Source organism: Phocoena sinus, chromosome 11, assembly GCF_008692025.1.
Source record: "Phocoena sinus isolate mPhoSin1 chromosome 11, mPhoSin1.pri, whole genome shotgun sequence".
Lineage (NCBI taxonomy): Eukaryota > Metazoa > Chordata > Mammalia > Artiodactyla > Phocoenidae > Phocoena > Phocoena sinus.
Genome location: NC_045773.1, coordinates 60,533,538 through 60,545,639, shown reverse-complemented (window position 1 = coordinate 60,545,639; position 12,102 = coordinate 60,533,538). Strand labels below are relative to the sequence as shown.

At 42.6% G+C, this 12,102-nt stretch overlaps 1 long non-coding RNA gene across 3 annotated transcripts in view; it reads left to right on the top strand.

The window, feature by feature from the left end:
• Window positions 1–11,548, top strand: part of LOC116762732 — a 50,604-nt gene extending 39,056 nt beyond the window's left edge. For all 3 annotated transcript variants that reach the window (XR_004352331.1, XR_004352332.1, XR_004352333.1), the window contains 3 exons: window positions 1,627–1,680; window positions 1,924–2,055; window positions 11,392–11,548. This is a non-coding gene — a long non-coding RNA (uncharacterized LOC116762732). The remainder of the gene's footprint in view (window positions 1–1,626; window positions 1,681–1,923; window positions 2,056–11,391) is intronic.
• The last annotated feature ends 554 nt before the right edge of the window (window positions 11,549–12,102 follow it).

The window sequence follows — 12,102 nt, the reverse complement described above, 5'->3', positions numbered from 1 at the left end:
CTCTGGAGGGGCCGTCAGAGCCCTCAGAGCACTGAAGCCTCACCCCTCTCCTCCTTCCGCTGCTTGGAGGCTGTTTCTATTTCTCTGAAATCTGGATGCTAGATAAGCTCTGGCTTCAGTTACAAAACCCAAAGGATGCTAGAAAGCCAAGCACGGGTGCCAAGCCGCTCGGACCCGCAGACTTCATCAAGGACCTGGTTGCAACTGCAATCCTTACAGTTTTAGAAAGGAATCTCATTCCAAGGCCAGAAAGAATCATCTGGTATCACATGGGGTAGATTTATTGGTCAAAAGCCTAATGATAAGAGAATTATGAAATCTTCTTAGTCTGTTATTTAAAAGATACGAAAGCATTTCACGTCCTTCAAATGATAAACGCATAAACATAAGTTTAAGAGATTCTGTTGCCCTCTGTCTGTAAGTCCACTCATGAGTCCAGGGAAGGCTCAGAACCCTTGAGAGAGCTATGTCTGGCTTATCCTCTGGGGACACGAGGTGACAGATGCACTGAACTCTCCTTGAGAATCACTGTCCCCCAGCAGCCCCGAGCCATGGAATAACAGAGTTGTGTGCAGCAACCTTGGCAAAGGCATACAGTCACGCTGGTCGTCGAGTTCAAGAGGAGGTCAAGAATTGTGCAGTGCACACCACGCATTACAGGCTATTTGTGGAAAGCCTCATGTGTATTTTCCTTAAAGGATGACCGTATGGTGAGGAGATGAAGCTGGCAGTCTGGTGTTTAAAGAATCGGTATCATGGCGGCTTCCCTGGTGGCGCAGTGGTTGAGAGTCTGCCTGCTGATGCAGGGAACACGGGTTCGTGCCCCAGTCCGGGAAAATCCCACATGCCGCGGAGCGGCTGGGCCCGTGAGCCATGGCCCCTGAGCCTGCGCGTCCGGAGCCTGTGCTCCGCAGCGGGAGAGGCCACAACAGTGAGAGGCCCGCCAAAAAAAAAAAGAAAAAAAAGGATCAGTTATCACAAACATTGTAAGTGCAAAAGGGGAATTTCACAAACAAATATTTAACTCAAAGGGAGATGTGCTGAGATGACAGAGGAAAATGTTTTCCATGGAACATTAAGTTAGGAGACTGTGCCCAAGGTGACAGAACAGTCACAGTCTGCTACAGCGATTCATTTACTGTCCTGCTGACCACAAACCTACCCAGTAAGCCATGAAATTGCGTCTGGAGGCAAACTGTGGCCAAGCCCAGGAAGACCATCTATCACTTTCTGGGATGAATTTTTTTTTTTTTGCGGTACGCGGACCTCTCACTGCCGCGGCCTCTCCCGTTGCGGAGCACAGGCTCCGGGCGCGCAGGCTCAGCGGCCATGGCTCACGGGAGCAGCCGCTCCGCGGCATGTGGGATCTTCCCGGACCAGGGCACGAACCCATGTCCCCTGCATCGGCAGGCGGACTCTCAACCACTGGGCCACCAGGGAAGCCCCTCTGGGATGACTTTTAAAAATTAAAAATTGGAAAGGCTTCATTGTGGGACAAATCTCATTGTGACTAAGAAAATAGCTCCATTTAACTTTCTAGTTATAGAGCTAGAGATGAAATGAGGGTTAGCTAAAGGACCTCCAAAAATAAGCGAGTTAAGAGACTCTTTCCTCTGCTGTTTTCAGACCCTGGCTTTGTGCACCAAGGCGCTAGCAGGAGAGTGACTGAAGCCCTGGGAGGTATGTTTCTGTGCCTTCTAGAGAAAATTCCACCCAATCATAGTTACCTCTGCTTTCTGACAGCATCTGATCCAGAATAAAACCCTGCTTCCTTGAACCCTCACCAAAATCACCTATCACCAGCCCAAACCCTGTAAGAAGTTCTTTCTAATCTCCACTTACTGAGATGCCCCACAGTTCCCCATGGAGTGAAATTTGCCTTTGTTGAACACATTGATAAACCCAAACTTTCTTCCACTGCAGGTGGATTCCTGGCCATCTCTGTCCAGAGGTCATTGTCAGTGTAATAACAGAAGAAGGTGCTGGTACCATCTTACAGTTCAATCAGAGGCAGGCAGCTCCCTTGTGCTGTGTCAATACATATCATCCAAAAAGGTAGCTATTGTGGAAAATTCAAATTTCTCTCTTTTAAGAGTCATTCAATCATTCTTTAAAACAGTATCAAAAATCACTAATCAATACATATTTGTAGCCTCTTTCATTGTCTCTACCTCTAAGGAGAATTCTAGGTCATCCTTCCACTCTCCTTGGCCACCTTCCCAAATAGCAATGATACTGACTGGCTTGATCAGCTCTGGGCCGTTGCTGGTATCACATCTGGGCAGTGGCGAGAACGAAAGCACATGAAAGACTCATGGGAGGTGAAACCAGCCCATGTGACAAGGGCTGAGCTGGGGAAGTACAGGAGGGAAGAGAGTGCATCAGCTGGGTTTAGAGGGGCCCATTTTGGAGATGAGGTCAGAGTCAGGAAAGAGAAGTAGTAGAGAACTTGGATGTGGATACGAGGAGGGAAAAGAAGTTTACAGAAATGTTCCTCACTACTATATATAAAACAGATAACTAATAAGGACCTACTGTATAGCACAGGGAACTCTACTCAATACTTTATAATGACCTATATGGGAAAAGAATCTAAAACAGAGTGGATCTATGTATATGTATAACTGATTCACTGTGCTTTCCAGCAGAAAGTAACGCAACATTGTAAATCACTTAGACTCCAATTAAAAAAAAAAAAAAGAAACCTTCCTGTGCTTTATAAAAGTACCACACGCCCCTCCACCCTCTCTCCCCTGTTCACCTTGGTCTTTGGGGACAGAAGGTGAGAAAGATTTCGATTTCTTTTCATTTTCTCTTGTTGATGGTCTTTTTTTCAATGTTCTCCCTCCCCCAGGTGACTGAGCCATATGACAGCTGAGCCAAAAAAGTCAGCTCAACGGTACCTAGATTTTGCCCACATCCCAGCCCTCTCATGAGCCCACCCCACCTTCCTGTGTTTATATAGCACTCACAGAGGGTGAGGCAGAATGGCCTACAGAATCATTATTTCTAATTGTCAGGTCTGTCTCCCCTACTGAAATGTGGGTTCCTTGAGGGCAGGGCCTGGACCCTACTTATTTAATCCCCTGTGTACAGAGGTGCCAACATGAGGTACTCACTCAGCGTACTTTGTTTTGTTAAGTAAGTGTCATCTGGCCTCCTGTTCCAGCCATCACCACTAGCTCTGTTAGCAACAAGGCTTGGGAGAGACCCACGTAAGTCAGCTGGCATTGTCTCCTCCTGAATACTTCTGCCTCTCTCGTCTCTTTCTTTTCTTTTCCAATCCAGGCCCTATTGTAGAATAGCAATAATTAATACTGCTTACAGACCCTGTGCTAGGCCCTTTATATTCTTTTTTTTATACATTCTTTTTTATCTTCTTTTCCATTTTGGTTTATAACAGGATATTGAATATAGTTCCCTGTGCTATACAGTAGGACCTTGTTGTTTGTCCATTCTATATGTAATAATTTGCATCTGCTAATCCCAAACTCCCACTCCATCCCTCCCCCAGCCCCCTTCCCCCTTGGCAACCAAAAGTCTGTTCTCTATGTCTGTTTCTGTTTTGTAGATATGTTCATTTGTGTCATACTTTAGATTCCACATATAAGTGATATCATATGGTATTTGTCTTTCTCTTTCTGACTTACTTCACTTAGTATGATAATCTCTGTGTCCATCCATGTTGCTGCAAATGGCATTATTTCATTCTTTTTATGGCCGAGTAGTATTCCATTGTATATATGTACCACATCTTCTTTATCTGTTCACCTGTTGATGGACATTTAGGTTGTTTCCATGTCTTGGCTATTGTGAATAGTGCTGCTATGAACATAGGGGTGTATGTGTCTTTTTGAATTATAGTTTTGTCTGGATATATGCCCAGGAGTAGGATTGCTAGATCATATGGTAATTCTCTCTTTAGTTCTTTGAGGAACCTCCATAATGTTTTCCACAGTGGCTGCACCAACTTACATTCCCACCAACAGTGTTGGAAGGTTCCCTTTCTCCACAACCTCGCCAGCATTTCTTATTTGTAGACTTTTTAGTAATGGCCATTCTGACTGGTGTGAGGATGTACCTCACTGTAGTTTTGATTTGCATTTCTCTAACAATTAACCATGTTAAGCATTTCCTCATATGCCTATTGGCCATCTGTGTGTCTTCTTTGGAGAAATGTTTATATTAAGGTCTTCTGACCATTTTTCAATTGGGTAGTTTGGTTTTTTGTTGTTGAGTTGTATGAGCTGTTTGTATATTTTGGAAATTAAGCCCTTGTCAGTTGCACTGTTTGAAAATATTTTCTCCCATTCCATAGGTTGTCTTTTTGTTTTGTTTATGGTTTCCTTTGCTGTGCAAAAGCTTGTAAGTTTGATTAGGTCCCATTTGTTTATTTTTGTTTTTATTTCTATTGCCTTGGGAGACTGACCTAAGAAAACATTGGTAAGATTTATGTCAAAGAATGTTATGCCTATGATCTCTTCTAGGAGTTTTACAGTGTCATGTCTTATGTTTAAGTCTTTAAGCCATTTTGAGTTTATTTTTGTGCATGTTCTAACTTCAGGATTTACATGTGGCTGTCCAACTTTCCCAGCACCACTTGCTGAAGAGACTATCTTTTTCCCATTGTATATTCTTGACTCCTTTGTTGAAGATTAATTGACTGTAGGTGTATGGGTTTATTTCTGGGCTCTCTATTCTGTTCTATTGATCCATATGTCTGTTTTTATGCTAATACCATGCTGTTTTGATTACTGCAGCTTTGTAGTATTGTCTGAAGTCTGGGAGGGTTCTGCCTCCTGCTTTGCTCTTTTTCCTCAGATTGCTTTGGCAATTCTGGGTCTTTTATGGTTGCATATCAATTTTAGGATGACTCGTTCTAGTTCTGTGAAAAATGTCTTGGGTAATTTGATAGGGATCACATTGAATCTGTAGAATGCTTTGGGTAGTATGGCCATTTCAAAAATATGCATTCTTCCAATCCAAGAGCAGGGGATATCTTTCCATTTATTTGAATCATCTTCAGTTTCCTTTATTAATGTTTTATAGTTCTCAGCACATGTCTTTCACCTCCTTGGTCAGGTTTATTCCTGAGGTTTTCTTTTTGTGTGTGTGTGTGTATGTGTGATTTTATAAGGTATTGTTTTTTTAGGTTTCCTTTCTGATATTTTATTGTTAATGTAAAGAAATGCAACCAATTTCTGTATGTTAATCTTGTGTCCTGCTACCTTGCTGCAATGTTTCTGTAGAGAAATTAGCTGATAGCCTGGTGGGGGTTCCCTTGTAATTAACTCTTTTTCTCTTGCTGCCTTGAAAATCCTCTCTTTAACTTTTGCCATTTTTATTATACTATGTCTTGATGTAGGTCTGTTTGGATTCATCTTGTTTGGGACTCTCTGTGCATCCTGAACCTGGATATCTGTTTCGTTCATTATGTTTGGGAATTTCTCAGCCATAATTTCTTTAAATACATTTTCAATCCCCTTTTCTCTTTCTTCTCCTTCTGGAATCCCTATTATGCGTAGATTGGCACACTTTATATTATCCTACAGGCCTCTTATTGCTTTCATCTTTTTTTTTCATTTGTCTTTCTGTCTGCTGTTCTGATTGGGTGATTTCCATTATTCTGTCTTCCAGATCACTTATTCGTTCTTCTGCATTATTTATTCTGCTATTCATTGTCTTTAGCTCTGCTTTCATCTCAGCAAATGAGTTTTCTAATTTTTCTTGGCTCCTCTTTATAGTTTCTAGTTCCTTTTTACAGTACTCTGCATTTCTGTTGATAGCCCTTTTTTTTTCTGTGCGCGGGCCTCTCACTGTTGTGGCCTCTCCCATTGCAGAGCACAAGCTCCGGACATGCAGGCTCAGCAGCCATGGCTCACGGGCCCAGCCGCTCCACGGCATGTGGGATCTTCTCAGACCAGGGCACGAACCCACGTCCCCTGCATCGGCAGGCGGACTCTCAACCACTGCGTCACCAGGGAAGCCCTTGACAACCTTTTTTAATTCCTTCAGTATTTTCAGTATCTCCTTTTTGAAATTGGTGTCTTTTAGACTGAAGAAGTCTGTTTCATTGTTTGTTCTTTCAGGGGAATTCTCTTGGTCTTTTAACTGGGAATGGTTCCTCTGCTTCTTCATCTTGCTTATATTTCTCTTACTCTGTGAGTTTAGGAGAAACAATTATCTACTGTAGCATTGGAGGGCTATTTATGTGTGGGAGCATCGCTGTGTAGCTTGTGTGGGTTTAATGTTTTTGGTGTGAGGGCTGTTTTTAGTATGGATGTCTGCCGCCTCTTTCCTCAGTGTGTGCTGGCCATTATCCCCTTGATGGGGGTTGTGCAGATGTGGCGGCTGGCACCCTCCCCCAGAGCCTATGATGGCGGTGGCTCACGCCTGCCCTCAGAGCCCACAGTGGTGGTGGTGGCTGGCTCACACTACCGGATCCCACCTCTGCAGAGCTCATGTAGGCGGTATACTGTCCCCTGAGAGTGCACACATGCAGGGAAAGAGGCTGCATTGGTGGTTCCCACCCCTCCCCTTGTGTGCCCCCCAACAATGGTGTCTCACCTCTATGGCGGGCCTGGGCTTCCTCCACGTACACCGTTGGCTGTGGCAGCACCCACACTCCAGCCCTTCAGGCTATCTCCATGCAGCCAACACCAGTCCTTTCCCTTAGTCCGACCTCCAAGCCCAAGCTTCAGCACCCAGCTCCTCCCTGCCCTGCCCCGCACTGGCAGACACAAGTCTCAGGCCTGGGAGTGCTGGGCAGCACTGACTGTGCAGTTCTCCCTCTGCTCTGGCTGCAGCAAACTAGTTGCTGCACTCTGCTCCAAGGCTCTGAATCTCCCCCTCCATCCCAGCTGATCTCCCCACTAGTGAGGGGGCTCCCCAGGGTGCAGGAACCTTTCCTTTTTCACAGCTCCCTCCCAGGGGCTCAGGTCCCATCTCGATTCCTTTCTCTTTTTTTTCTTTTTTCTTTTGTCCTACTCAGTTACATGGAGGTTTTCTTGCCGTTTCAGAAGTCTGAGGTCTTCTGCCAGCGTTCAGTAGATGTTCTCTGAGAACCATTCCATGAGTAGGTCTATTTTTTATGTATTTGTGGGAGGAAGTGAGCTCCATGTTCTACTACTCTACCATCTTGATCACTCCCCCTATATAGTTTACTTATACTAATTCTCATAACAATTCTGTGAGGTAGGCATTATTTTTCCATTTTAAGGTTAGAAATCTGAATCTTGAAGAAGTTTCATGATGTGCCTGGGACCAAGCTGCAAGTAACAAAAGTGGGGCCTGGGTTTCAGACTTTTCACTGCTGTGTCATGAAGAACAAACTGAATCTCACGCAAAACCCTCCATCAGGCCTACCCTGTGTTATCAGACTTATCTCCCGTCACCTCCCCAGAGTTAACTCAACAGGACCACCAGGATTCCCTCCCCATGTGCCCACGACTTGGCTCTGCTGTTGTTCCTCCTGAGGACCACCCCTGGCCTGGCTTCCCATCTTACCCACCCATCCCCAGAGGCCCAAGTCAAATGTCTCCACATCACGAAGCCACCCCTTCTTTCTCCATCCTCCACTGGTGTGATCGTGCTTCTCTCTCACATTTAGTGTGATCCTCTCTTATAACACGTATTATATTCTGCCTCAAATGAGAGAAGTTCTGATGCACATCTTTGTACCTCATCCCTCTTTACCTTCCCAATGAGGCACAGTAACAGCAAACACATATAGGGCTTACTTATTGGGTGTCTGAGAATAGTCTAAACAGTGTACATGTATTCAGTAGCTGAATCCTTATAATAACTCCATAACGTATATGCCATGGCACAGAGAGGGCAGGAAATTTGCCTGGGGTCACAAAACCCACATGTAGCAGTGGCAGGGTTAGACAATCCAGCACCAGTGCCTGGCCAGGAACCAACAAGCCAGGCTGCCTACACATAGCAGGATCTCAGGAAGTGTTTTCTGAGTCAAAGAACGAACGAATACACAACAAAATGAATTCAAGGCAACAAATTCAGTGTGAAATTAACCAAGCCAGTCATAGTTTGGGGCTTATTTGACATCCAGTTGCCTCAAATTCATGGCATTATAAAGAATTTTTTTGTATTCATCAGTCACTTTTTTCATTCATCCAATAAATATTCTCTACAGACTATGTGCCAGGCCCAGGGCTAAAAGTACATGAGTTTTTGCTCTTGACAGCCCACAACCAACCATGAGAAGAGCTTGCAGGTGACCACCATTTGCACTGGGGGAGAGGGTTGTATAGAAATGTGCTATCGGGACTTTATACATGGCTTTCTTTCTGCAGTGAACCACGACTGAAGCAGCGGTTCAATCCAGGGTGATTCTCCCCTTCCCAGTTGACACTTTTGGTGTCATAACTAGGGGTGGGGTGATACTGCATCAGGTGGGTAGAGTCTAGGGATGCTGCCAAGCATCCCGTGGTGCCCAGGACAGGCCCCGTGACAAAGACTTAGACTGCCCCGAATGTCATTAGTGCCAAGGTTGAGAAACCCTGTACCAAAAATATAAAGAAAATGCCCTGTGCCAAAAATCAAAGATGCATCGAGTATATAAATAAATTCTGGAAACCTAATACTGAGTACAGTGATTACAGACAACAAAATTGCATTATAAACATTAAACTTGTTAAGATACTAGACCTTAATTGTTCCCAACACTAGAAGAAATGCGAACTATATGACATGATAGGGGTGTTAGGCGATGCTACAACTGCAATATAAATGCAGCAAATCAGTATGTTGTACATTTTGAAGTTACACAGTATTGTGTCTCAAATATAACTCAATTTTTAAAAATCAAAGATGAACAAAAAAGCTCACATTTAGTGGGTGCCTCTCGGACCCCTCAGGGAAAAGACCTGTGTAATTTTGAGAAAAATTAAAACTATAGCACTGATAAGGAAATAAGCAAAGCATATATAGCAAAATAAAATCAAGTTCAAAATAAGCCTTGAATCGGTAGTATTGGCAATAATCGAATCACCGGGAATTTGGCCAATGCCATCTGCAGTGCCTGTGTGCTGGCAAGAGGAAGATTCCGTTTCCAGCCTACCCCAGAAATACCCTTAGGAAGATGTTAGTCAGTGATCCTGCGTGCCATGGGGCTGAGGTTCTAGAATGAGAAACTGCTTCATCTGAGGTAAAACATGACTTCTAAACCTGAGGTGTACAGGACACCTGGCTCAGGAACATCCAACATTTTAGAGGTTGAATATGGACCCAGAGCCCAACCCTGCAGACCAGTCCAGAGAGGGGAGAGATGGCAACCCTTTCCTGGCTACACAGGGCCCTCAGTGTGGGCTGCTCTTGGGCGTTGAAGGAGCTCAAGGAGGGGTCCTTATCCCCCAAAATACTCCTACCCAACCCTCAGGGAGAGGAGGCACTCACTCTGATACAGGACAAAAGGGAGTAACAAACATGGATTAGCACCAGTCTGCCAGGGTTCAAACCCCAGCCCTACCCCTTTTTTAGTGGTGGAATCTTAGATCAATTACTTCACCCCTCAGTACTTCAGTACTGTAATCTGTAAAATGGGGGTTGATAACCCACCATATTAGGTTCTTGGGAAAATGAAGTAAATCAATACAGGTAAAGGACTTAGAATAATCCCTTGCTCACAAGAAGTGCTATATAAACCTTGGTTGTTGCTCTTAGAAAGTGAATCCCTTCAAGGAAGAGGCCACAGCTCAACTTTATGGCTTTCCCTGGGCTTAGCCTAGTGCCTGTGTAACTCCCAGAATATGTCTCGGTGACTTAACTCCCAAGCAATTTTGCCTTGGTTTGATGTCAATATTTTATTCAAGGAGCTCTCTCATCAATGTTGATATAATTTTGGGTTTTTCCCACGTCACTAGATTATCTGAGAACATTTTTTGAGTTTATTTAGAGTTAGAACCAAGGGGAAATCTCACAGAAACTTAGACTTAGTACCTTAAATGCTTTTTAAAAGTGTTTTGGTCAGTCTAGAGAAAAGGAACTGACAAGGGTCCACCTTGGGTGGGAGTGTGGGAGTGGGCGGTGGGAAGAGGAAAACACATATCAAAATAATTTCTCATTTCCATGGAGATTTTTTTTTTTGCATTTGGTAATTTTTATTTCTACTTGTTTATTGAGTAAAGTTCCCTAATCTAAGTGTACAGGGTGATGAGTGGTACATACACATAGATGCTTACAACCATGAGATCACAATCTGGAACAAACACTCCAGCACCCCAGAGGGTCCCCTGCCCCTTCCCAAACCACAGTCTCCTTAAAGGTAACTGCTTTCCAACTTCTATCACTATCAATTAACTTTGTGAATTTTTGAACTTCATAAAGATATTTTTCTATGCTTCTTTTCTGGGAGATTTCTTGTTTTACTTTCCATGCTTAAGTCTGTGATCCATTTCAAGTATATTTTTTGTGTATGGAGTGAACTACAAGTCAAAGTTTATATATATATATATATATATATATATATATATATATATATATATATAATTGCTTCATTACAATTTATTGAAAAGACTATCATTTCCCCCACTGGTTACAGAGGTACCTTTGCTAAAAATCAGTTGACCTTCTACATGACAGTCTGTTTCTGGACTCTCTATTCTCTTCCTTCGGTGTATTTGATTATCCTCTGTCAATACATTACTGAATTCATTACAATAGTTTTATAGTTTCATAAGTTTTAAAATTCGGTACTGTACAAGTCCTCCAATTCTGTTCTTCAGACTCCCTTGGGATTCTAAGTCTTTTTGCATTTCCATATAAATTTTAGCTTCAACTTGTACATTTCTACCAAAACAAAAACAAAAAACCTCTGTTGGGATTTTGATTAGGATTGCATTGAACCTATATATCAATTGGGGATAAATGGCCATATTTAACTTTTGATGTATGAGCATGGTATATATATATATATATATATATATATATATATATATATATATATTCTGTTTAGGATTTTTTCTCTATGTTTATGAGCTATGTTGGCCTATAGTTTTCCTTTCTTTTGTCTCCTTGTCAGCTTGTGGTCTCATTGTTACACTATCTTCATAAAGTAAGTTGGGAAGTGTTCCCTCTTCCTATGTTTTCTAAAAGATTACAGTTAAGATTGGTATTATTTCTTCCTAAAATATATTTAAGAATTCATCAGCAAAGTTGTTTTGACTTGGAGTTTGTGAGAATATTTTAAATTACAGATTCAACTACTTTAATATACATAGGATTATTTAGACTGGCACTTTCTAATTGGGCAATTTTGGTAAATAATGTTTTCTTTCTTTTTCTTTCTCTTTCCTCCTCCTCCTCCTCCCCCCCCCAACCCTCACCCTACTCCCCTTTTTGTAATTGGTTTAAACTTGCTTTTTGTTCCAGCATATGGTCTATTTTGGTGACTGTTCCACCATGGGCATTTATAAAGAATATGTTTCCTACAGTTTTGGAATACCGACTTTTTGTCTTCTTATTTTATCAGTTACTGAGAGAGGTATTTTTTTTTTTTTTTTTTTTTTTTTGCGGTACGCGGGCCTCTCACTGTTGTGGCCTCTCCCGTTGCGGAGCCCAGGCTCCGGATGCGCAGGCTCAGCGGCCATGGCTCACGGGCCCAGCTGCTATGCGGCATGTGGGATCTTCCCGGATCGGGGCACAAACCCGTGTCCCCTGCATCGGCAGGCGGACTCTCAACCACTGCGCCACCAGGGAAGCCCGAGAGAGGTATTTTTAAATCTACATCTATAATTGTGGATTTGTATAGTTCTTTTATTTTGTTTTATATATTTTAAGTATATATTATTAGATACATACATTCCTGTTGAATTGGCCCTTGTATCATTATGAAATGCTCTTCTTTATATCTCTAGTAATATACCTTGTCTTAAAGTGTACTTTCTCTGATAGGCATAGCCATACCAGCTTTCTCCTGGTCAGTGTCAGCATAGTATATCTTTACCATCCTTTTCCTTTCACCCTGTGTCTTTATATTTAATGTGTAAATTACAAACAGGAAATATTTGGGATAATTTTTAAAATCTAGTCTGGCAATCTTGGTCTCTCAATCATAGTATTTAGTCCACTAATGTTTAATGT